This window comes from Cynoglossus semilaevis, chromosome 3 (genome assembly GCF_000523025.1).
Source record: "Cynoglossus semilaevis isolate Cse_v1.0 chromosome 3, Cse_v1.0, whole genome shotgun sequence".
Lineage (NCBI taxonomy): Eukaryota > Metazoa > Chordata > Actinopteri > Pleuronectiformes > Cynoglossidae > Cynoglossus > Cynoglossus semilaevis.
In genome coordinates, this window is record NC_024309.1 from 14507705 (window position 1) to 14534467 (window position 26763).

A 26763-nucleotide genomic window follows, 5' to 3' on the forward strand; every position below is an offset into this window, starting at 1 on the left:
CTTCTAACTCTACTTCCTGTGTCCTCTGACTCTACTTCCTGTGTCCTTCTGACTCTACTTCCTGTTGTCTTCTAACTAACTAACCAGAGTTGGTTAGCTGCTGCAGACTAACAAAGTACAACACCAGGGTTCCTGGTTCTAAGGTCTTTGGGTCCCAGACATCACCAGCCGATGACGGAACAAATGTTTTCAATGAAAACTTTTTTATGACCAGGAACAAACATTGTTGTTTTTATCAGAGTGTGTGTGTGTGTGTGTGTGTGTGTGTGTGTGTGTGTGAGACTCACTAATTACAGCAGTGAAATCACTGGTCTGAAGTCCAACCTCTGAGTCCATTAGTGATCAGACTTTAATTTCCTCTCACCATTAGTTAGAACATGGACGAAGAATGAATCATTTCTGATCCAAATGATCCAAGTAAACATTTCCATCTGTGTCTCTTCAGACCGAGGCTGGAAATCTGATCAGTTTTTGTCAAGTGTTTCTTTTTTAATTAAAATTAGACATCGTTAGTGAAACACTCCTAAAATGAATCTTTGTTTTATATATTATATATATCCTTTTTTTTCCCACCTGGTCTTTTGTTGTTTGGTCACTTTTTTGGATCAAAAATCTGGTCCATCTTGTCTTCAAGTTGTTGACCACTCAGGTCACATTGTTAGGCCACGACCAGTGCCTCAGTTTCCCAACTTTCCAACCCACTGGTCCAAACGGACTGGTGTGGCCCACATTAGGTACCGGTGTTTATCTGGGTCAGACACTAAGAGGGAGGAGCTTTAAACGCTGCTGTTGTTTAATTTGACTCTTCGTGACCTGAACTGAGTGGAAACACAACAGTCGATGAATCATGCCTGGACTCCCTCTGACACAAACAACACTCGGCTAATTATGCTAATTATTATTGATGAGAACAGTAAGAAAACGACAGAGAGCGTGATGAAGGTTGTGATCCAGTCATTAGGCTGAAACCCGCTCCTGTGGTCGCAGACGCTTTTAGTTCAGAGGCAACGCTGGGAAAACTGGGATGTGTTCAGTGTTGCCAAAGCTGTGGCCCACAGACTGGGTTCAGTTCCCTGTGGACTCTGTGTGTTTATGACAATATAGACTTCATAAAGGTAAAAGAGGAGAAATAATGGTTGTTGGCTCTCACACGGCGAGCAGCAGAAGGCGGCCATTTTTAACGGCAGACAGCAGCCTGTGTTTTCTTGGCTGCTTTCCCGCCAAAACAATATAAGAAAACAAATGCTTAAGCACATTTTGTGGGGGGGTGAAGGGGGGGGTGTTGGTGTGTCAGAGCAGAGATGGAACTGTTTCAAAGTTGGGGTAAAAGCACAGAAACAATGTCCAGCATGGCTGCAGTGGGTGGGCCAAGTGGAAGAGGGCGCTGTTCTCAGCTTTCCAGTTTTTATCAATAATAGGAGCTGATTATGTTCACGAGAAAATGGGTGAAGATGAAACGCAGCCAGGATCTGAATGTGGTACTGTATAGGATGTGGCAGTAAAGTATGTGATGGTGGTGCAGCATGTTTGTGTGGCCCATCTGAAAGTTCAGTGATTGAAAAACACCTGTGGTCGTTGAGTGTCATCAGCATATAGGTATATTCACGGATGACGGCCTTTCTTACAAATATCAGGTAACTGTGCAGAAAATACACTTTAGTTTTTGTACCGACCTTTCCTGACATTAATTTTAATTTAAGAAAAAAAGAAAAGAAAAAAGAAAATCTCCCGCGCTCTTCAGCTGCTACAAACCATTTTCTCTTCCACTCCTGGTCAAGGTTGGACTCAGAAAAGTCTGAAACCCAGTTCAGCTCCGGCGCTCCGTTCTCTGTAAAAACATTCAGGTTCCCGAGCCTTGGTCCAAGGCCACCGTCGAGCGCGGCCTTTACTCCTCTGGCTCTTTATTTTACCCCACACTTCCTATCACAAATCTTTTGTGGAGTCACCGTTGTGTTCCCGTCAGTCTTTTCAAACACTGCGCCTCCTGATTCCTGTTAATTGTCTGCGTTTTGAATCGGCTCAAGGACGAGCGCTGAGGTTTAATCATCACCAGGTTTCCTGGATTCTTCACTGTTTAATGTTGGATTTGTTTCATTCTGTCTGGTTTAAAACCACAGCTGGTTTAATTGAAGGAAACAAAAACTTGTCCCTCTGTGCCTGTGATTGGCTGGTATTCAGGAACTCCAGCTAATACTGCTGACAATACTTTTTTTTTTTGTATTTAAAATTCTCTGGACTTTGTACGACAGAAACGCAAAAATGAAAAAAGGTTGCGATAAGTAAAGTTGGCGTCTTTTATCTGTTTTCTGGTTAATCAAATCTGAACTCAGTTAGAGTTAGAGTTGTTGTTCACCTGTAAAACAGGAAAAGTTAGTTTCCTCCGTCAACAGCTTGGTGGCGCTGTTCCCCCATCGACAGCTTGGTTGCGCTGATGTTGAAAAAGTAAAGTGGTAGAACAGTGGGACTGAGTTACTCAGCTGGTATTACTCAGTAAAAGTCAAACGTGGAGAGTACTAGCGTACGTGTCAGGGGGTTAGCATCGTTAGTGTTGGTCGCCGGCGTTGTTTCTACATTTTTAAGAAGTGAACCCTCCCATCTCTGGTGCTTTTTTCATTGGTTCTAGTTTTTTTTTGTTTCCTCAGCCGGGTCCTTGAAATGCGGTCAATTTTTCACAATATCTGTATGATTTTATTTTCTATTAGGTGTAGAGAGCAGAGTGATGATGGAGGGATGAAGTGTAATGGTCAGGTTTCCTGCAGCAGCAGAGTCCGACCGTGAGCCAAGACCAATTATTACTGTTTGCTTTTCCAACAGGATGATACTGTTTCTGGCCTTGAACCAATCTGTGCATAAAGAATAATGAAAACACACACACACACACGTCCACAGCAGAAAACCTTGACTGCCAACGATCAAACCCACATTTTTATGTAACGTCTCCATTAGTTTGTTATATAAATCCAGTGTATATTTCTGTACAAACTGCAGCCGTGTGTTCATGAATAAAACCCACACTGTTTAATTTTAATTAGCTGTGGGAGTCAGATCCCTCTGTCAGCTGAATCTTTTCAAACTCTCAACACTTCATGACTTTGTGTTTTCACCGCGGCCCAATCTGAACCAAAAGAACAGCTCACGTGAGGCCAGGATTTTTTGAACAGAAACGTTTCACGACTGAAAGACGTTAAGTGATAGAAATTATCAAAAGATAATTTAAAAAAATATTTCAGAGATGGATGAAACACAATTTATATTCTACTAAAGTTTGGTGAAAGACATAAACATCAGGCCATATTTAAAAGATCTAAAAGACATGATAAAAACTATTCATGTTAGCTTGAATACAGCCGTGAGTTAGCTGTAGTTTAAGTTAAAAAAAACAGGATTCCAAATAGAAGATAAGAAAAAAGTAACTACAGAAAAAGAAAATCACAAATAATTCACTCAAATAAAGCTGAAAATTAACCAGGAGAGATGTTAAAGTTAGCTAACAATACTACTAATAATTGTAAAAACAAATAAATCCTTCCAGGTTCCTTGAAACAGCTTGAAGTTCAACTGTAATTAAAATGTTGATAATCAGTTGATAATTAGAAAGAAAAGCATCAGAATCATCAAAATAATCAGTTGATAATTAGAAAGAAAAGTAGGAAAACTGAAGTCACACGAGAAATAGTTCAATGTTAGCTACCAAAATATGTTGTTTTTGACTGAGCCGTAGCCACAGAGCTGAAAACCAAACCATCGTTTTGGTTTGGTTTGTTTTGATTCTTCCTCTGAAGTTGATGTAAATGTGTGAATTCAAATACCTTCGTACTTTGGTTCTGACAAGTTTATATTTGGCTAAAGCTCTGCTCCAGCTGTGGTTGAAGGATGTGCTGAAGGTTTGAACCTCCCCACAGCTGCTGCTGCACCTCCTGCTGCTCCTGCATTTCTCATGGTGGCGCGTGCGCCGACACCTGACTGGGAGTTGATCAGGAAATGGAATATCAGGATATTTTACTGTATGGATATTTTTTTACGCCCCAATGACTCTGTGAGATGTAGTATTACTAGCTGTGGATTCACAGTCGTCTTCACAGACTTTAACTAAATGTGAAGCTGACGTCAAACGGTGTCTAAATATCTGGGAACTAGTTGAAGACTAGATTGTTGTCAATTCTGAGATCGTGTTTTAGTCCTGGACTTTTTCTTGACCACTTTTTTCCTGTATATTTTGTAAAGTTTTAGTTTACTATCTTTGACTGTTTTTCCCATGAAATGGAATATCAGGATATTTTACTGTATGGATATTTTTTTACGCCCCAATGACTCTGTGAGATGTAGTATTACTGCGAATACGTGTGTACAAATACAGGTGATTTAACACAATCATATAAAACCATCATTTAGACAAAAGGATGAAACAAATATCACTTTAATAAAGAGGCTGTTGTTTACACGTGTTCACTGTCACACACACACACACACACACACACACACAGAGATGTGCTTATGTAAAGAATAATGTGCAGTTTTAATGGAGGTCACGTTCGGAGCCTGAATGAATCACAGCTCATTTTCCCCCCTCGTTATTCCAGGGTCATTTGGTCGTGTAAACATCAGATATGAAGCCCGATAAACAACATTATTTATTTATTTTTATTTATCTATTTATTCATTCAGGGCTGACTGTTTTTTATGCAGCATTTAATACATTTTTTTGTAAATTAAAATGAGAGAATCCAGGGTCAGAGCTCGCTGGGTTTGTCCTTGAGGAGCTGAGGTTTTGACACAAAAGTTCTCCGAAAAGTTTCCTTCAAGTTCTTCAACAACAATAATAATAACAACAATAATAACACGTGTTATTATTATTGTTATTATTATTAATAGCTAACAGTAGTAATAATACTAGTTAGTGAACTCAGGTTAGTCGTTGTTGCTGTTTTTCTACATTTTACTTGTTACAACAGACTGAGGTCACTAGGACACAGGGGGATAGCTGCTCTTGCCTTACAGAGAGAAGGTCAGTGGTTCAATGCCCAGCTGTACCTGCTGGTCTTTCTGTTGTTCTCCTGTTCCCCTGGGTGGGTTCTCTCCAGGTTCTCAGTTCAGAAACACACAGACGTGTGAATGGTTGCTGTCTTTGGAACTGTCCGTGGTGCTGATTGTGGCCATTGACTCTGACCCTGGTGAATGCTCCTTTAAAAGCTGCCTGTGTGTCATGTTAGTGCCTAAAAACCACTGCACCACCGTGTCGTCATCACAGCCTCCAGAACTTGTTATTAAGAATAAATCCTGAAGTTGTTGAAGAAACAGAACAATAATAAATAAACAACAACGACTGCCTGCTGTACAAACTCTGATGTAAAGTGTCGACACTCTGACACCACTGACAGCCCTGAAATGGAAATGCGTTGTCACTGCTGCTGTCCCTGACACCCCCGTCACATCCTGCAGATATGAAGTCAATTCTCCAGCCTCATCCAAACAAACCTGCTCCATGGAAACAGCTGGCGGACGATTATGTGAACACCTCCTTCAGACCAGGCTCTGTAATGAGAACTGGAGCTGTAGGTGGAGCTGTAGGTGGAGCTGTAGAGCCGGGCTCCTGGCTGTGATTGATGATTAGTGAAAGATTTTGTCCTGAGCCTCAGATCAGACTAATGAGAGTGAAGACTTGACTCCCTCTGCTGCCGCTGCTGCTAATGCTAATCACAGAACAATGAGGAGCTGAGGAGGAGGAAGGAGACGAGCCCACTGAATAGGAGGCAAGGTGGAGTCTCCAGACAAGGCCCTGAGTTTAATTAGCTCCGGCTAATCTCATTGTCTGAGACTGTGAAGCCTCCACTTCCTGAACATCAGACGTCAGCTCCTCAGACAGACGCTGGAGCCAGAGGGAGGAGGTCTGTGGGGGGGGGCAGGACTAAGACCCTGAGATTCATCCACCGTCACCAGAGTCTGGTCTCCACTAAAAGTTCCAGAATTCTTTTCTTCTCGCAGACAAAAACACATTTTCAAACAATAAGAAACTTTTTTTAAAAAGTCCAAAAGACAGAAAATGTCTGAGTCAGAAATGATCCAGGGTTTACTGTCCCCGTCTCCCTGTCTCCCCGTCTCCCCATCACCCCCGTCCGCCTGTACGTTAGCTAGGCTAACATTTAGCTAGGCTAACATTTAGATAGGCTAACATTTAGCTGGCTAGTGTTGGCTAGTGTTGTCTAACGACAGTAACTGTAGTTTTTCCTGTTGATTTGACTAAACTTGAGCTTCAGCCAAACTGCAGTAGAAACACTGTATACTTAGCAGTTTGGCTTTTCTTTTTTTCTTCGTTAATTCCACCTTAACGAGCTAACGGACCAGCACCAGGACCGTCAGGCTGTACGACATTAACCCCAGGTTGTCTCTGGTCCTGACTGGTTCTGGAGACCGCTCCAGTCTCATCAGGTCCACAGGTGTTTGGGTTTTTTTTTTCTGCTGCAGCAGCTGTTGATTAGCGTCTGTTTGGACCTGATTCATTGTTCACGCGGTGGATCAGCGGTGTCATCTGTTGGCCGCGTCACTCCGTGATACATCCTCCGTCTGCTGATAAACATCTGGGACGTTAGTCCGCGACAGCCTCCGCCCGGGCTGCAGCACACGTGGTCCACTAGTCCGGCCCAGATCAGGTGCAGCCCAGATCAGGTGCAGCCCAGATCAGGTGCAGCCCAGATCAGGTGCAGCCCAGATCAGGTGCAGCAGTCCTGGTTGTTCTGTTCGTAACCAAACTTTACTGGAAAAACATTTGTGGGATTTGGTTTGTGTTGGTGTGTGTTGACGATACGATACGTATCGCGATACAGTGACAGTGATGCGATATATTGCGATCTACTGTGGTACTACACACATGACAATATATTGAGTTTTTGTAACAGTGTAATCATAGGAAAACAGCATAGTAAACACACGATTTTGTATATTAAAATATTGCAATATTTCAGTGTATTGATATTTCCTTAAAGGACTATTACAAACTAATATGAACTGAAGGGCTTCTTTTTTTTAAGGTGGGAATTTAAAAAATTCCAAAATATATAACGGCACAGAGTGAGTCTGTGTGTGTGTGTGTGTGTGTGTGTGTGTGTCTCCCTCCTTTCTCATTCAGACCTGGTCCTCTTTATACAGAGCTGAGCCTAAGAGCTTCTACAACAGGCTTTAAATGGAAAGTGAATGAGAAAAGTGGGAGAGCTGTGCTGGAGTTGAGCGCTGCTGGGCCAACATCTTTAAAAGTCCACAACTTTTCTGCCTTCTCCATATTTATATTAGAAAAGCCGCCGCTCCTCGGCCTCCCTGCAGCTGCTTTGGCTCCAAAGAATGGAGGCTGTGGGTAAGAGGAGATGTGGCACCTGCAGACTTTTCTGGGAGATGTTATATTTGGTGATGTAAAAATGTGTTCCCGTCACATCCAGCCAGCTCTGAGTGGAACATCTCTACACAGGAGTCTCTGCTCCAATCTGTCAGAGCTGTTGCTGCAGTGCTTCACCAATTATAGCAGTGAGCGGCTGAGGCTGCTGCTGCTGCTGCTGCTGCTGCTGCTGCTGCTGCTGCTGCTGCTGCCGCACCCTCTGTGTCTGAGCCGCCGCTACATACGTGTTGTGATGTAAGAACGGGTGTAGAACAGAAGAACCTCCGACAGAACAGTGGAGGAGCGTTTGGTTTCTGTGATCAGAGACGTTAAACATCGGGTCAGAACTGTTGGGTGTGAGGTGGAACCAGGACGGCGCGGTGGTGAGGGCGGGTAGTGCTCCTGCCTTACAGTAAGAAGGTCACTAGTTTGGTGCCCAGCACTAACTGATGGTTCACAGTCGGACAATAATGTTGACTCTAAACTGACTGTAGGTTTGAATACGTGATGTAGGTATACGTAGGTGTAGCGCCCCCTGGCTTTGATTTGGAAAATGCATGGATTCAACATGTTCAGAGGAAGTACAGCCCTGCAGTACAAAGTAGGAGTGAAATTCTCAGAGCAGGAATCAATGTGTACCCTTGGTATTTGCAGATACTTCACGTTGCAGTAGCAGTATTTACTGTGAAAGTTCAGGAGTTAGTACTGCAGTAGTTTCAGCCGTTGTTGAAGTTTTTTTTACATTTACAGCTAATCTTTGATTCTGTTCATGTGAAATGACAGAGCAGTGAGTCAGAAACAGTGGAGACACACAGGCTGCTGGAGTTCACCGAGGACCGCAGCAGGAGGAGGAGGAGGAGGAGGAGGAAGAGGAGCCCAGTCAGGCTTTATTAGATTCTCCCTTCAATTGCATCAGAGCAGAGGAGCTTCTTAAATCATCACAGTCCTGTCGCCTGCATTCAGACCTCCTTTCAGCTCCTTCAATAAAAGCCTCCACACTGCTGGCTGCTGAGTTTTGTGACTTTTACAAAAACTTCAATCATAACTTGTGGAAATTCTTTAAAGCCAGAGTGAAGCACACGAATTTCACCTGAAACATTCAGGCGTGTGTGAGAAAATCCCCGCGGTTGAAAACCCGCTCCTCCAGCTGTAGGTTCACAGTCTGAGAGAGAACAGATGTTTGTTAGAGAGAAATGTTTGGAAATTGATCGTGTTTGTGTCTGAAGACGAACGTCTCTCTGAGGTGAGTTAGCACAGGGAGACGAGGGGGAGGGAGGAGGGAGACCATGCTGATTTTTTTTTTTTTTTTCCATCAGTGACTTTGAGGAACCCACTCACAGGAGGGAATGGAACAATTTGTGGTTTCAGCTTTATTAAAAAAAGGATTTAGGAAAGTGACGCGTCTAACAGATGTTTCCAGCTTCAATAATTTAACAGAAAATTGAAGATTTCCCCAAAAGGTGGATTCAAGATTCAAGACTTGAGTTTAACTAAACCAAACTCAGCCCAGTTTAGGTTAGTTTGATTTAGGTTAGAATCAGACAGTAGTGAGACCTGCTATGATGATGTCTGATATAGATATGGAGACCAGAAGAGAACGGATGATGTAAACAACCTGTTCACACACACACACACACACACACACCTCCTCATCTTTCTGTATTTCTATATATATGCAGATATTAGAGTGCAGCACAGACCTACACAGATGGACCACAGCCAGGATTTATCTCTGTCCTTGGACTATTTTTGGCTGCTGGGTAAATTTCCCACAGACGTGTCGTCATTGCTCTCAGCTAAACAGCAGCTTCATCACGCCTTCATTAAATCACATTTTTAGTTCCTCATTTGTACCAAATTATCTTTAATGAGGTAAATAAATAATACAGGCACACCTCCATGAAAACCCCTCCTGCCTTTCATCTGCGATTCTAAAGATGTCCGTCAACGCAGGGTTTTACGACGCTAACATCCACGGCAGCTCATAAAAACTGCATTCAATACCATTAACAAATTACTCAGGGAAATATACGGCGGCATTAGAACACACACACACACACACACACACACACACACACACACCGCTGTTGCTGCTGTTGTTTTGTTTTGTTTTTTTGGTGTATGTGCAAACACTTCACACAGCTCTGGCCGTCGTTCATCACACACTCCTCTGTCACCCAGCGTGACAAAAGATACACCCGGCATCCGGCGTCCTGCGTCTCCGCCTGCCACCGATGATTCACGCCCGACCGAGGGGAAAACAGAGGGTTACTAACTGGGTCCTCCAAGGAAGGAGGTGTCAGTGATTCATCTTGATGGAGCTGGGACGGAGCGTCTCCGTCTCTGTCTCCTAACCTGCTGCTTAATGACCCCGTGCCGGTGTTTTATCACCGTTTGTCAGCCCGTAGACGGCGTTCAGTACGGATGAGTGTGTATGCAGACGAGTGGAGGCGGCGGGGCTCCGGTTGGTTCAACCTGTGGCACCAGAACTCAGAGCTGATCAGCCGGTACAGACGGTCGGAGCTGGAGATCCTGCTCTGGCTCTGCTGTGTTGTGGTTGACAGATGGTGAAGTCGTCAGTCAGTGGGCGGTGGTTGTTGGATCGTCAGTTGTTGTCGGGCGTCTGATTGTTGTTAGGTGGGCGGTTAGGTCATGTGACCAAGTGTGATTAGATGATTGGTTAGTGAAGGTGAACTCTTCAGTTTTCTTTTCTTTTTTTTTTTTGTCAACAACAAACATGTCGTTCCCGTTCTCTGGCCTTTAGACTGGTTACTGACAGTCTATCTGATGTAATCATTGATTTTAGCATGTAGCATGTAGCATGTTAGCGCTTTGCTGGTATTTATCATAGTGGTGGCTGTTAGCTGCACAGTTTTTATTTAGCACCATAGCTGCATTTTAGCCACGTTGTAGCAGCAGCATGTCGGTTCACTGGGTCCATTTAGAATGTGGTGCCCCCTAGTGGCCTTGTTAACGGTTGTCAACCTTCTACAGCTTCATTGTTACCATTATTCGTTTGGTGTTTGTGGTTGTAGTTCATTAATTTAACCAGAGTAACTGAAGCTGCTGCTGCTGTCCAATCAGACGGCAGGATCCTGTGGAGCTACAGCTTCAGTCAAGGTGACGTCTTCATCCATGAAGAGTGAACTGATATGTGATACAGAGAAGAACACACACACAGTTACACACACACACACTGATCCACTGAGGTTTGGATGATTGATATTTTGGCCGAGTGCTGCGGCTCCGTCCTAACCTGAGGGCAAACACTGGGTTGGAAAGTTTCGGTAAATGTTTGGAAAAGCGAAGGTGTGAAAACTGGACGTGTCGTCGGCTGTTCGGAATAATTCTGCTGTGTGTGAGCGCTCCAACATCTCTGCCAACGATTGGTCAGAAATCAGTGTCAAATATGACAAAAAAAACAGTTCTGATTCACCTGGATGGTGGTTCAAATGCTGGAACGTTATAGAAACAGTTCTCTCCAGGATCTGGACTGACGTCAGTGATCTGTGTTACCATGGTAACGGCAGACAACAGTCAGTTTGTTCCACTGAAATTTGACCAGGTTTTAGTCAATAATCAGACAATAATCTGACTGTATCCAACCCTGACCTGTCCATCATCAGGATGTGAGACCCCCCCCCCGCCCCCCCCATCATCAACACTGTCACAGTCTTCTTTAAAGACGGTCGTAGCATGTGTGCTGCCGGTTTAAGGCGCTTGGTTAAAGCCGCCGCCGTTCTTGGCTGGAGAAGCTGACATTCATAATTTATGGAAACATCTCGTGCGTTTCTAACACTCAGCAGAAACGGTGAATTTTAATGGCTGTCAGAGGTTGAGCGTGGAAGCAGATTGTAAACCTTGTAGAAACAAACACTCGCCAGAAATGCTTGTTAGTCCTGGGATATTAAAGGTACGGAGGTCACGGCATTAGCATCTGATTATGGAACTCTTTATTTATAAATGTAAACTTTTAACCCGACAGTTGTTAAAGGAGAGTTGTTTTATTAGCAGGAGGTAAAAAGGAGAACGTTGAAGAGATTGTCAGAAAGTGTTGACATTTAAGAGAGAAAATCCAGTGAATCCAGCCGAGCCTTCCACCACATCACTGCTGAAATATTCACTGTTATCTGCTGTAAAACTGCAGGAACTGCTACGAGATAGAATAGAATAAAACAGTACCAGAACGTGAGAGTACTGACTTTCTACTAGGTGTACTATTACTGGTATTTGGACAGAAAATACATTTGTTCTTTGGAGATACAAGTGTCAGTGGGGACAAAACTCTTGAATCTAATGAAGCTAATGATGTAGAACTGAGATGCTGATGCTAACATTGTTGATGCTAAGATCTCAGAGGCACTTCCTGTTTGTCAAATCTGCAGTACTTGTACTACAGTAGAAACACACACGGCCCAGCACATCACCAAAAAGTATTTTCCTTCTTATCGATTGGTAGCAGTGGAATTTAATGGAAATATTGAGCAGAAATGGAGCTTATGGGAAAAGTTGAAGCACTGAAAAGTTATGGGCTAGAAATATTGTGTCTTTTATTTCCTGTTGGAACGACCGTCTTGTAAATACACTTGAAAACCAAAGGAAGAGAAAGTCTCAGCCTGGATGTTGATAACGTCCTTCAGAAATCAATTCCAGTTCCTCATTCAGGACCACGGCCACACGCCGATCAATCTGGCACCAATTCCTGGGAAACATTGAGCGAACAGATCATAAAGCATCACAACTAGCAACAACACAGAGCAGCGCTGATGCCACGTCTCTGTACAGGACACCGACGCAGGACACAGTCCAACTTCCTGTCACTGCTCGTCCATCGCTCTTTGTTAATTCAACTTCCCAGGGAAACGGCTCAGGTTTGACAGGACAAATATTCAGTTCCTCAAACTGATCCAGAGTCAGAGCAGCAGCAGCAGCAGCAGCAGCCGCAGCAGCACGACTAGCCGTTACAGCAGCCGGAGCAGCCAGCAGCTCCCACACCTGACAGTTTACCGTCTACGCCTTCTGAAGCTGAGAGAAAAAAAGCACAGGGCAATTAGCAAACAAATTAGGATTCAGCCCTGGCTGGGGGTAATCACGGCGCGGTGGTTTGAAGCTGATCACTGACAGCAGCGAGAAGATCCAGGAACTTTGACTTGATCTGTACAATTATATATAACACGGTTTGACTGGAACGTGTGAAAAACCAGGCAAGGATTTGATGTGAAAATGATGCAACGAACGAGGCGTTCACTGACTGTCGAGGATTTGATGTGAAAATACTTTGAAAAAAAAGATCAGCAACGAATGTGGCGTTCACTGACTGTTGGACAAAAAATATACATCATCAGCAGTCGCCCCCTACAGGCTGTCAGCTGCACCATCAGTCACCGTCTTCCTGTACAGACGTGTCAGTAAATGTGTTGATGGTAACTCTGTGTGATCAGTCTGAGCTGGTACTAACTTTCTACAACTAACCTACCAGTTAACTCATTAACCAAACAGTCAACCAACCATAACTAGTACCACTACAGACCACCACCACCAACCAAAGTTCTTTCAACTGTTCAACGTTCCTCATTTATCACCTCATCACCATCGATGAAACAGAACCAACGTTCTAACCACCAGTGAGTGAGTGGCCCCCTGCTGGTGAGCTGAGGAACTCTCAGAAACACCTCCAGGGCAGAGGGGTTGATGGACAGAGAGGGGGGGGGCGTCGTAGAAGATTAGAAGGAAAACAGGGAGAAGGTTGGGAGTCAGAGTTGTCTCTATTAACTGTGCAGCCTGAAGGAGGCGCTTTCTGATTGGCTGCCTGACTCCAGCTCCATTCTCCATCCCATTAGTAGGTTTGGTTTGGGCCCTGGGCTCCAGCATGTGAGGAAAACCCTGACCTACATCCACAGTCAGCTGCTGCTGGTCACCTCCTCCTCCTCCTCCTCCTCCTAGCTGGTCACCTCCTCCTCTTCCTCCTCCTCTTCTTCTTCTTTTTCTTCTTCTTCTTCTTCAGCTCATGATCATCTGTTGTGATTTCTGATTGGTAGCTCAGTGCTGAGGTCAGTGGTGACTCTCCCGGTGGAGGAGAGGATGATGCTGAATCAGAATGAGATCATTACCTGACTGAGGACGGGATGAAACCAAGTGGGGGAGCCACGTGTTGATCATCAGGTGGACGAGTGGGTTTGAACATGGATGGTTCCTGTTGACCAACCAACGCCACCATCGGTCAACCACCACTGACCACAGTCCATGGTCCAGTCTGAGGACTGAAACCCAACTCATCTCTGAAAGTTCTAGATTCAAACCTGTCCATGAATCTGATCAAAGGTCAAAGGTCACACAGCTCTGTCTGACAACTGACACTGACCGTCTCTGCACACACCACTGACCTTTGGTCTGGAACCGTACTTCCTGTTTAAAACAAACGTTTTATTCCAGAACCTTCTGAACAATGCTGATCAATAACACGCTGCGTTTAAGTACGTTTTTGATGAAACGGAGGTGAGGAAAAAGAATCCATCTGGTTGAGACAGGACTCAGAGGAGATAATGTCCCACCTGAGTCATCCATCCTGGCTTCTCCAAGGGCGTCATCTCATTATTGATTGGTGGGAAAAGTGAAGAGAGATATGGATATCCCTGTGGGCTGAAGGCCGCTCAGGTGCTGAAGGTGATTCATGGGAGGGTCCTCCTCGTAATTCAGGTCCTGGACAAATGGTTCATTTCCCACAGAGCTGGCATTTGAAGAAATCACATTCTTGAGGTGAATTTAAAGCAGGAGCAGAGGAGCGTGTGTGTGTGTGTGTGTGTGTGTGTTCCTAGTAGATTACCTCTCAATTACTGCTGCTGTTTGCTGCCTACACATGTAGTAAAACTGGAGCCGCTCAGATCTGGATCCTAACGTTGATCTGTGACCAAACACCTGACAGAACCTGTGAGGTTCACGTGGTGGAGGATCTAGAAAATAATATATAAAGATGTTGGGTTTTAAATATCATCATGTATCATCAAAGAGTGGCCACACAGTGTGACAGTGGATAGTGCTGTTGCCTTAATGTAAAAGGTCAGTGGTTTGAGACCCAGTTGAGCTTCTAGAGTTTAGTAGTAGTAGTAGTAGTAGTAGTAGTAGTAGTAGTAGTAGTAGTAGTATAAGTATTATTATGTACAGCATCTTATGTTGAAAACAGCCCTGACCACAGAGAGACTTTTTTTCTTTTCTTTTTATAAACATGTTTGTTTCAGTCTCCGTCGCTGCTGTAATGGCTGCTCCTGATGGAAAGACAATCATCAGAGATGGAGGTCTCTGGCAGATGAAGATTCTAGGTCTTCTCCACCCCCCTCCCCCTGCCCCTCCCTCCTTCCATCTCCTCCCCCACCTCCACCAATCAGACTGACCTGTACATCATTACCATTTTCTCCACTGTGGCCTTTCTGATAATTCTCCTCTTCACACTCAACCTTTCTTATGGCCATAACCATGACACAACCAATTAACATGGGCCCACACACACACACACACATCCCTGTTATTGTCACAGTGTTAGCTGCCTTGCTGGTGGGCAGAGGTTCAAATTAGCGGTGTGGGCTGGAAGGTTCAATTACCTTTTAAGGACTTTAGAGATTCTGTATGAAGTCTGAGTCCGTGAGGTCTGGACTTCCAGCTTCTTCTGACCTGACGGTGTGAGACCGTTAAATCTGGGGGTGGAACTGGAGGTGGAGCTGGAGCTGGAGGTGGAACTGGAGCTGGAGGTGGAGGTGGAGGTGGTGGAGGTGGAGCTGGGGGTGGAGGTGGTCTTGGTCTTTCAGCAGCAGAAGAAAAGTCAGTTCATTTATATCAGTGTTTAACCAGCAGCTCCAGTCAGGTTTGATCCATTAGAATAAGGTTTGACTCAGGAGCGCCTCGTGTGGTTGTTGGTTTTCCTCCAATCACAGCCCTCTTCCTCTAACCTCCAGGCTCACTGTTCCTTCTGCAGCCGTGGTTAGAATTCAGTAAATGTTTGTTATGGTGAAATGTTAAAATTAGTACAAGATATAAAAAAAAAAAAACTGTCCCAAAAACGACACAAAGGTGTTTTTTCACGCCTGTGTTCGTCTGACCTGCCACTGAAGAGTGTTTTCAGTTTTTCTGCTCCTTCTTCGCAGCGTCCTCAGACCGTGTGACCATTCTTTAGTGACTGTTCCTGCCACGGTTGCGTTCACATTTATTCATTTTTTTTTTTTTTTTTACTCTGAGTCAGCAGTTAAATTCACACATTACAGAGGACACGGCAGGTTAGCTTTTTATTTATTGATATTGTTTGATATATTTATAAGTCAGGGGCTCATGCATTATACATGGCGGTCTTACGGTCCGTATAAATCTTCAGAGAACGGGCCCGGCGGTGATGAAAGACGCTCAGAGCTGAGAACAGGAAGCTGCAGCTGAGATCTCACTGAAGCTGCGAGCTAACGCTAGGAGACACAAATCACAAACCCAACCGGCCGCGATAATAAAAATATGACGGCGTCTGTGGCTGGTTTGTTATTTAAATCCTGCTTATTGTTGAGTCAGAGCAGAGACGTCGTCCATCATCGCACGGCGACGTCACGCTGCGTTTGATGAATGGGATTCGACTGGACGTCAGGAGTCAAAGCCGTCAAATCAATGTTCAAAATCAATTATAATTCAGACAGATTTTCCATCAGACGACGGAGATGAATTTACAGGAAGTGGAGTCTGTAGCTAACAGAGTTCTGTTAATGGTTCCACAGAATCACAGACATGACCTTCAGGTAACCAGAGGTCAGCCCACGGACATGTGACCAAAACATGGCAGCAACCCGAGTCCAGGACTCTAGTGAATCTACAACAGTACTCTGCAGTATAATTTACAGTACATGTACTCAGTACATGTAAACATGTACTCCACAGAGAGAGCAGAATACACAGGAAAAAAAACATAACAAAATAATCTCAGATTTAGCCCAAATATAGAAATCAAATTCTCCAAATGATAAGTAATCATGAGCAGCAGCTGCAGTAAAGGGTTGCCAGGTTTGTTTGTTTTTTCCAGGAACTGCTGTTTCACGTGTTGTTCCTTCAATTCAAAATTAAAAGCCCGTGTTCTGGTGTCATAAATGGTTTTACTCATTAGTCCACAGTATCGTCGTGTGACGTTCTGCAGATGTGCAGTAGTGACGCTGACGTCCCGGTGGTCAGAAGAAGAACTGCTGACTCTGAAGGATTTCACTTTCATATCCCGCTCCTCTTCTCTGTCTTTGGGAACACGTGGGCCTCAGCGGGCCGCCCTGTGGGCTGAACCCAGCCTTCAGACCTTATGTTGTCCCCCTAATACTGCAGTATTTAGACAGCTGTGATGGAGGGAGTACTGCGTCAGACTGACATGACGTCTGATGTTGTCTCTCTGTTTCAGCGGTTCCTCAGCTCACTGTGTGAAGGGTTGCTTCTTGTTAAAGGGGGACTTTGATGTTCCAGCAGGGGTCACTGTTGTGCAGGCAGCTTGATGAGAGCTGGAGTCTCTCCTCAGAAGATCAATGAGTCTGAGTCCAACTCGATACTGTGTGTATGAACGTGTGTGTGTGTGTTTTATGAACAGGCTGAAAAATCAGAAGAAAGTAAAGTTTGTTGTTTTAAATTTGTCATTAAATGTTAACGACATTTAATGACAGAATAATACAGTAATACTGAAGAAGAACTGAGGTGTGTTCTCCAGAGGGTTCTCCTTCCAGGTGTGAAACAGTTCATTATCAGACCACTGGACTGTCCTGGTTCATGGCAGTCTGTGGAGGAGACCACCTCTGGATGAAGACGTCAAACATCTACTGATCTGCTCCGAGGAACGTCCACTGAAGGTTCTGCCATTTTGGTTTCTGCAGAATCAGGACAAAAATCTAAAATTCATTTGAACAAAATGTTAACTAGTAATGTTAACTAGTAATGTTAACTAGAAATGTTAACTAGAAATGTTCTGTTCTGTTGCTCCTGGGGCAATAACAGACATCAAATCCTGTCTGTGTACTTCTGTGTACTTCTGGAAAAGGTTGGAATGACAGTTCCCAGTTTTTCTGCTGCTCCTGGGGCAATAACAGACATCAAATCCTGTCTGTGTACTTCTGTGTACTTCTGTGTACTTCTCTGAAATTACCAGGAAATACCAGTTTCCACTATTTATTTTTTCTGCTATGAGTCAGAGGAGCAGCTCCTGGACATGTCCTCTGAGGACAGCTGTCCTCCTGGTTCTGCTGTGCTCTGTGATCAGAATACTGACTCAGCTGGCTCTCACGGCTGTGGCCTTGTCCAGGATGAAGCTGCAGCACCAGGCGCGAATGTCAATTCTTTATTTTTATTTTCTTTATTTATTTTTTCACTCTGACTTTTCTGTAGAATTTACATGTGGCAGCAGAGGAGGTGAAGCAGAGATCGACAGGAGAGGACTGAGGACCACCCTGGGTCTGGCTCTGTCTCTCCTGGCTCTGTTTGTCCTGGTCTGTCTGTCCTGGTCTGTCTGTCCTCTCCCAGCTGACTGTGACCTGTGGAGTTTTTAACTCTTTTATAAAAGAACTGAGAAAATTCATGTAAAAATTTAAACTAAACTTCACTGTTGCTCATGTTTCCATTTTTCCAAACTCGTTCTTTAATCCTCGGAGTGGATTTAGTCGATGTCTGGTCCACGTGGGATCTGATCTTGTTCACTGTAACCTGGACTGGAGATCCTGTCCAGGTTCTAGCCTCACCTGAGAACATTAAAGGTGATGGATGGATGGATGGATGGATGGATGATGGATGTCGTACGTTGTACCAGGCGTCAGGTCTTTTGAAGAACGCCGACTGTAGATATCAGAGAACCAGTTAACGTCCTGACGGAGAGTCTTTAAAGGGCCAGTTCATATTTAAGAGGCACTTTGACATTAAAAACTCGCCCCGCGTCTTCTTTTATTATTTAAGTGCAGCGAGGCTTCTGAAGGAACGCTGTTTGATCATTGGTCGTCGTGTTGTTGTGTTTCCCTTGGCAGAGTTTTGCTCCAACACAATGTCAGAGTCGTGGCATCAGTACTGCTGCTGCTGCTGCTGCCGTTGTATGTAGTGTTGCTGTTGATGCAGTTTGTGATGCCCCTGAAAGCCCACAGTGGCAGCAGAGGTTTAAAGAGTGCACTCAAAGGACCGTCTGATCAAAGGGACGTTTCATCTGTGAATGCTGCTGCTGCTGCTGCTGCTGCTGCATCGTGGAATGCCAGAGATGCTGTTAAAGTGAAATTGAGAGTGTGTGTGTGTGTGTGTGTGTGTCTGCAGAGGCTTCAGTCACAGCGCTGCAGAGACACAGAGAATAAACAGGACAACAATGAAATGTAACACATCCACAACAGTCTGAACTGAATCCATAACGAGGACGATCATAATTACACCACAACAAAAGAGGAGCAGAAAAAACCTGCTGGTCAGAGGTGGTAAATACACTCCAGCCTCAGAACAATGCACACCGCACAGTTTGAAACATCATTTGGGTTTTTGTATGAGGATAAAAAAACAAAAAAACTCCTGAATTTTCCTTTAGTTCAGGTCAGAATTCAGCATCAGTTCTGGGGAAACGCTGAAATTCTGAAAAACCCTGAAATTTAAATAAATCGTATTTATGTGATGTTTGTCTGTTCCACGTCAGAAGACGTTGGTTTAAATTAGTTTTTTGTTAAAAGTTAAAACGATAAAAAAAAAAATTCTATGACCCCCTGGTACTAAGTTTGTGGACCCCTAAGGGGACACGGCCCCCGTGTTGAAGACCCCTGACCTGAAGTGAGATGATTCATGTTGTTATTGGACTGGACTGAATGAAAGTGGGTGACAGACAGTGGCAGTGGCCCACGTTCAGAGTCTGACTCTGTTCTAACAAGACTGTGGGCAGGATTCCAACGTCTGGGCCACTTGATCTGATCTGTTCCTGAATAAACTGGACCAAAGTGCAGAGTCAACAGTGGAGTGAGTCCCTGACCAGTCTTTAATGGACCTGCCAAGACCCAAATAAAACCCAGAAGAGTGTGTGTGAAGAGACTTGAAGGCAGCAGTTCATCAACACTGCTGAGTCAGTGGGTCTGGCCCACAGGGACCGGACTGTGGGACTCAGAACTGGTCTGGTCCTGATTCACTTCCTGCATGAACACTACAGATTGGTTACTACAGAACTACCATCTACAAAATGTGGGGCGTGTCTGTTTAACAACATGCTGGAAATGGGCCACTTGTGTTTTTCAGGTGTCCAGAATGTGGGCCACTTCTGAACCTGCCCTTTAGTTTATTTCTTTGTTTGGTAGAATCAACCTGTGGCCCAGTTATGACCTTGGAAAGTGTTGATGTGTTGGCGGTTGATGTGGGCTGCAGTCCACTGGTGCAGTCCAGTTTGATCTATGGTTCTGCGTTGATCCAGCCTCAGGACTAACGTTCTCTCAGAGCCCGTGTGGACTGTTAGAACAGTGTGGGAAACACGTCTGGACCGCCTGGTGGAACTGACCCCAATCCATCAACGGTTTCTGTGTTAGAACCGATGTTGGAACCATTAATCTTTTTCTCCATTCTGGAAAACTTCATCTGCATACTTTAAAGACTGAACTTATATTGGTATGCAGCCCAGTTTTCACAAACCCACCCCATCTGCTGTAGGCAGGAACAGAAAAGTACCAGTGACTGTGGAGACCTGTGGACTTTATTGACCCTGACGGGGGTGTGTGTGGGAGGGGGGGGGCTGGGTCACCCACAGTTAACCTTATTGGCTCTAATTGTTCCCAGGTTTGATCCGTCAGCCCGGAGGTCCCTGTGGGCTGCAGCCAACACGACAGGCCTCCTCCACCTCCTGCCTCCCGGTGCCTTGTGGGTAGGATGGTGTCACCGCCGAGGCGCAAAGTCAATTGTGAGGTTACAGCGAAAAAACGGAGCAGCATTTGTTCTCATCAGCTACGAAAACACGTCGCGGTGAGTGAAGCTTCAACTCATTTGTCAAAGTCGGAGAAAATGTGGGAAAAATTTAACTCGTGGAAAAAAAACACGTGCCGGAAAATTAACAATAAATTAGATATAAAAAAAAAAAACACGAAAAAGAAACCAGGTGTATTTGGTAAACGGTGAAAGTTCAGTTCCTCTAATGTTGTATATTTTGTTTTTGTTTTTTTCAAATATTTTTCAGTATTTGGTGGGATGGTACTACAGTATTTTAGTACTTACATTAGCTCTGGTGTCTGACCGCTGTCGCTAACGTTAGCTCACAGTAACGTGTTTCACTTTGAGCTGGTACTGTGTACTTGAAGTACCTCAGGAAGTTAGAATAAAATACTGTGAATATTCCCTTCCCCAAAGTTCCTCGTCAGTCACTCGGAAATAGATTCACTGCTGCCACCTAGAGGCTAGACCGTATGTGTCAGTGTCACTGCTGTGCTTGAACAATTCTGATCTAATCTAATCCACCAACTGACCGACCCACCGACCCGTCCACCTACTGACAACAACATATCTGCCAACCTCATGTATATCCTACCTCCTAAACCTGTGGCCTAGTGGATACAGGACAAGGCTCTGACTGTGAGGTTGTTGGTTTGAATCCCTTGGGAGGATGTGTTTCATGGTGTCGTTTCTCTTCTAACCCTGAGATTCTGTTGACAGTCAGAGCTGTGGTCCAGGACAGTAGGAAGGACAGGCATACACACACACACACACACACACACACACACACCGAGAGAGAGAGAGAGAGAGGGTGAGAGAGTATAGGACCATGTGTTGTGATGTATAATGAATAAAGTTTTCAGCCTTTCATGATTATATTTCTGATTTTTGGCAGCTCTCTCTGACAGACTTTATAAATCCACACGCACTTTGATAAATCAGCATCAGCAGCATCAGCATCAGCAGCATCAGCAGCATCAGCATCAGTGTTTCCAACAGAGTCAGAACCAAACTGTGAACCGCAGCAGTAAAAATAACAGCTGGAATTCACCTTTTATTCTGTCACGACGTTCAATACAATTCGTGTGTGTGTGTGTGCGTGCGTTCTATTGGTCGTATTTTTTTTTTAAATTAAAGCCTGACTCACATTAACAGATCGTCCTCATTACCTCTGGAGGAGACTGCTTTCCTGGGTCAGGTAGCAGCAGGAAAATTAAAGTAAAAGTCTGATTCAGAGAGAGGTTAAAACAGCTGTGAATATTTGAACAATTATCTGATCAAATCTGTCCACGCCTGAAGTATCAGCTCAACAAACGGCCGCAGTCGAACTGTGTCTCTGTGGAATTAGAATCCAGTTCTGGGAGAAAAAAACAACAAAACAAAAAAACAACAGTTGAAGAGACAGTATATTAAAGCCCCCCCCCCCACTCTCTCTCTGCCGACTCAGCGTTTCCATGTCTTTAGCCCGAAGCCTTTTTCAGTACAAACGTGGAGCAGAAGCAGCAGAACAAACATCAGATTCGATCTCCGTTTGAGGACGAGGTCCAATTATTTCATTAGAACGAAGGTTAAACTTTAATATTGTTACTGTGATGTAGAATCTGGGTTTTTAAAATATCTTTGAATTAGTTTGGATCCAGGGCCATCTATATTTATTTATTTATTTTAGCTGATGAATTTTCATGACGTGAACGGAGTCAAGGCCTTCCTTTGTTTCCCTCCCTGCACCACAGGACCATTCAGCTGTCGCTGTTGGTGCGTCTGTTTCTTCGACCATGATTTCGTCGCGGTCGTCCTTCACGATCCGAGCGGTAAACAACAGGAGCAGAGCTGTAGCTCCGAGGCCGTCGGCTCGCTCTTTCAGAACCTAAAACTCCTCACAGCCTCTCACTTCTGTCTCCGAGCTGCAGCGTGTTTGTCGCGTGCCAGTGATCTGGGCGCCCCGATGCCAAAAGGTCACAGAGAACAGGAGGAAAAAAACGCTTGTAAAATGCAAATGCGGGGCCAGGAGTTGGGAAGGAGACCGCAGCCGACAGATAAGGTCCACGCTCGTCAGCCGTCCGCACGCTCGTCCAGAACTCGTGTCGGGAATTCAGATGGTGAATTTATGTGAGGTGTTTGTGTGAAACGTTAAAGAACTCTTCATTCAGCCCGCGGGCCGCACACCACGGTCAGTCACTGGATCCACTTGTTCCAGGTGATTTTCAGGAGGCAAAACTGATCCGTTAGCCTTGAGACTCACCTTAAAGAATCTCTTTCTACTGTGTGTGTGTGTGTGTGTGTGTGTGTGTGTGTGTGTGGACCTAAATACTTTTACTCTACAGATGATTTACTGCTCCCTTCATCAGTACTTTTTTTATTATTTAGTTAGTTTATTTGTTGTTATTTAGGTAAAGTAAAACTGACCACACGAGGCAGCAGTGGTCTCGTTCTTCACTGTTTTTATCTATGAATTTTAGCTTTCAATAATTCACACAGTAGTGAGAGCTGCAGCAGTCTTAGCCCCGCCCCAAACGATCTCATTGGTTGAGTCTTATGGAGCCAGTTTCATTAAGTGAACCTTTACTAAAGAAGCCATTTTAATTATTATTGTTATTGTTATTTTTAATGTGTTTTTTTTCCCCTGACACTGGACGTTTGTGTCCGTGGCCGGTCCTCGCCACAGAGGCTGAACGCGCTCGCACACTGTTCCTATTTCAGGAACTAAATGCCCTTTAAATAATGTATTTTTAATCTTAGCCAGAGAAATGTGTGGCTTTCAGGGTTGTGGAGAGATTATGTTGTTATTTGCTGCCCTCTTTTTCTTCCATCCATAAATCCCAGAATCAAATCCCCATCATTTCTGTATTGGCTGAGATCAGCCACCATGTCCCGCTGCCTGTTTTTCCAGCAGGTACAAGCAGAGAGAACAGGGGAAAAACAGCTGTAAATAATAGGATGAGCCTTTTTGGAACCATTTCCAGAGCAGCCACGGGGCTTTGTGTCCAAATATTCCCAGCGTTTCTGATTCAACCTTCAGTCTCTCGGTGTCGGCCAGGAGCGCTGACATTAAATAATGAAAAGTTCCAGCTTCCAAACTTTTGGTGAGATGGGAACAAAAGCACAGTGTTTAGAAGGCCTGGCTCTTGATGGGATGCTGGGAGCAGATAAAGCTGGGTGACAGCAGATAATCTGGCTGTGTGGAGGAGGATGGAGGAGGTTAATCTCATTCTCCACAGCAGTGTGTATCTGAAATGGCTTTGTTTGTTTCAGCTTGGTTTGGCCGACGGTATCGTGCAGAAACACTCCTCGGCTTCTCCGGGTGAAGAAGGTTCGATGGTTGAGACTTGATTAGAGCCTCGGCAGGATGTGTTAAGACAAAAGGACGGGGACGATCTGAGCTGAGACGACGGTCCCTGGTTCAGTTGTTCCAGGTCTGGTCTGATGAGAGGGGGTTCATTGTTGTTGTTGTTGTTGTTGTTGTTGTTGTTGTAGCCCTTTTGTGTGTTAGCTAATCACAGTATTTTTGATTTTCTCTGTGCTGCCCTACATCTGGACTGTCAGGCTTGAACCTTCCTTTGTTGTCCACTAGGGGATTAAGAAAATATAGATAGTTCCTTTCCTGATACCGTATCAATGGGAAGAGCTATTATTAAATCATTGAGAATATTAATTATAGTTGAAACTGCTAACGATGAGTAAAGGTCACAGGTATCGCTAAAGATTAGAGGAAAAATAAACAAACGTTGGTCTAAACCTGAAGGCATTAATGTTAATGATACGGATTTAAAAAATAAAGCTGGAAAGAGAAAAATCATATATTTATATACAGTATATATATATATGTATCTATATTTATATGACATCTAGCAGAAGAATTATGAGTGTAAATAAAGTAGACTTGCTGATGTGGCGCCTCCTGCTGCGTGTTCATGACACTGTTATTTTTCCTCATTTAAATCAAACAAAGTGACGGTTTCTCCTCTCAGTGGGAGAAGTGACTTTCAGATTTTTAGACAGACTGTTGTGTTGAACTCAGCCGCGGTTTTGTTCCTCTGCTCCATCTTTTAGTACTTGTTTTTTTTTGTCTTTTCTTTCTCCTCGTCCCATTAATTCCTGCGAGGCTTTGCTGGATTCTCCCCTAATGAGGACAATTAACCTGGAATCAGAGTGAATATTAAACGGTGGAATCATGGCTGCCATCAGCCCCGAGACGAGTCGGCTAATGGAGTTGATTGTTATTAATTTTGACATTAACGTTCCAATTAAAGATAGAAAAACACTGATTTCATTTTCCTCTCGTTTCCTTCCGTCCCATCCACGCGGTGAGATTAAGAGGGCATCGATCACACCTGAGTGACTCACAACCAGGTCGCTAATTAAAGACTCAGATCCCAATTAAGATAATGAGATCGTCGGAGGTTTCTGGGAGGAACACAAACAATATTTCAAACCTGTCAGTCACAGACACTGTGGGTTTAACCCTCTCTGCTGACTGGGCTTCATGATGTGGCCCACACATGTAGACATAATATAGTTAAGAAACTTAAGTTAAGACAGAAAGGAGTCCAGACGTCAATATACTGTTTTATATATTATATAATAAGGTGGTTGTTTTTTTCTGTATATCATCTGTATGTCCGTTCCTCAGATTCCATCTGCCATTGTTTCAGTACAGCCAGACCATGTGACCATGTGACCATGTGACTGACTGTGGACAACTGTGGCTGTCACACAATGTTCTCATGTGTGAGTGTGTGTGAGTGTGTGTGTGTGAGACTCCAGAGAGGACATGTTAATGTTGTTTTGATTCTCTGCAATCCCAGTCATTAAGACACACGGGAGTTTGTGACAGGCCACGACAGGGGGACTGACAGAGAAGAGACGTCTTCTCGTGTCCACACACTGACACTTGACTGACTTCACAGCGTGGGTCAGATCGCACCTCCCGCAGCTGCTGAGAATAACAGTGTGGGCCGCGGCGCTGCTCTCCAGACACTCACCAATCAGAGGCTTCCTTCCCTTCTCTTCCTACACCCTCGGCGTCTGCCCTGGATTCACTCTCCTTATGCATTCATTCTGCTATTATTTATTTTTCCCATTTTGCATTTTAAATAAGGAACGACACCCCTGACACCCCGTCAGTCCACCTCCACATTCTCACACGCCTCGGCCGCCCGTGGTTGCCGCCGCTGCGAGGTGAGAACCCGTCGTCTCCAAACAGCTCATTAAAAACAATGCGTCCGTGCATATGCGTAATTACATATTTGTGCCTTGGATTCGCTCCGTAGACGCGAAGGCTGACCTGATTCCTCCTTAATGACTCAAACCCGCGTCAGCGCCGCTCCCAAAGACATTTCCGCCTGGTGTCGTTGGGGCCGACTTGAAAGGGATGTGTCCTAATTAGGGAGGTATTCTGATGATACGGGGCATCGTGGGCTGCGTACGGGGGGGGGATGTGTTTGATTAGGGCAGGGGTCTGTTTATTATTGGATGAACCTGGATTCACCTTTGTTTAACATCATCAACGTCATTGACGTACGTTTCTCGAATATCATTTGTCTTTGGCAACATTTCTTTGTTGTTTTTATTTTTTTCTTATTTATTTATTTATATAACGTTTTGTTGACCTGTCATTGGCTACTAGTTGACTAACCACTAGTTGACTAACCACTAGTTGACTAACCACTAGTTGACTAACTACTAGTTGACTAAAACCTGATCAACTGACCAGTTCATTCAGACCTAGCTGTCGATCACAGATCACAGTCTGATCGTAGTTTCCTCCGTGTATTAAACCCTGTTGAAGCTCAGCTTCAGGTAGATGCTGATTGGACAGATTTGACAGAACTGGTCACTTCCACGTAGACGAAACTCCAGAGGGCGTTGATGAGCAGTATGTGTCGTCCCTCACTTCCTGTTTGATCTGCTAACCAACGTTCTCCCCAGCTAACCGTGTCCGACCCATGACCTTTGTACCTAACAGGTCAACTGGCTCCACCCACCCAGTAATGGACCAGTGTCTGTGGTCAGGGTCTCAGAGTGAGTGGGTGGATGATCAGTTTACAGCCAGACATCTGTTAGAGTTCAACAGAAGTCAAACTCAAATAAATGCAAAAACATACAAATGTGCAACAATTACTGTGAATTTCAGATATCGCCACGAGAAATGGTAGAAAAAAAAAAAAAACCCCGAGAGCCGCTCTTTCATCTCCCTGCCCATTATACCAAGAAATGAAAGACAAATCAATTATTTAAAACAGAGGTGGTTTTTTCCCTCCACTCCTTCCAGGTTTTGTTAATCGACCTTGTCTACACTCCGGCTCTCTCTTCTCTTCCATTTCTCTCCAAGTTACTTTTAGCCTCTCTTAGTGATGCGGGTGAATAAAATGTCACAGATTGGGTAATAAATTAGACCAAAGTGGTTCACACTGCTAACATGCTTTTTCATGACGGCAGCCCCCAGGCCAGAAACTAATAGATTTTTTCCTTCTAATAATAAATGT

General features: G+C 44.3%; 1 long non-coding RNA gene across 4 annotated transcripts in view; it reads left to right on the forward strand.

The window, feature by feature from the left end:
• The window catches only part of LOC112486890 (uncharacterized), an 87321-nt gene that overhangs the window by 12358 nt on the left and 48200 nt on the right, over nucleotides 1–26763 (forward strand). For 3 of the 4 annotated variants that reach the window (XR_003049452.1, XR_003049451.1, XR_003049453.1), the window contains exon 4: nucleotides 20132–20314. This is a non-coding gene — a long non-coding RNA (uncharacterized LOC112486890). Of the gene's footprint in view, nucleotides 1–20131; nucleotides 20315–23530; nucleotides 25015–26763 lie in introns of those variants that run through there. The other variant, XR_003049454.1, reaches the window with a different exon arrangement.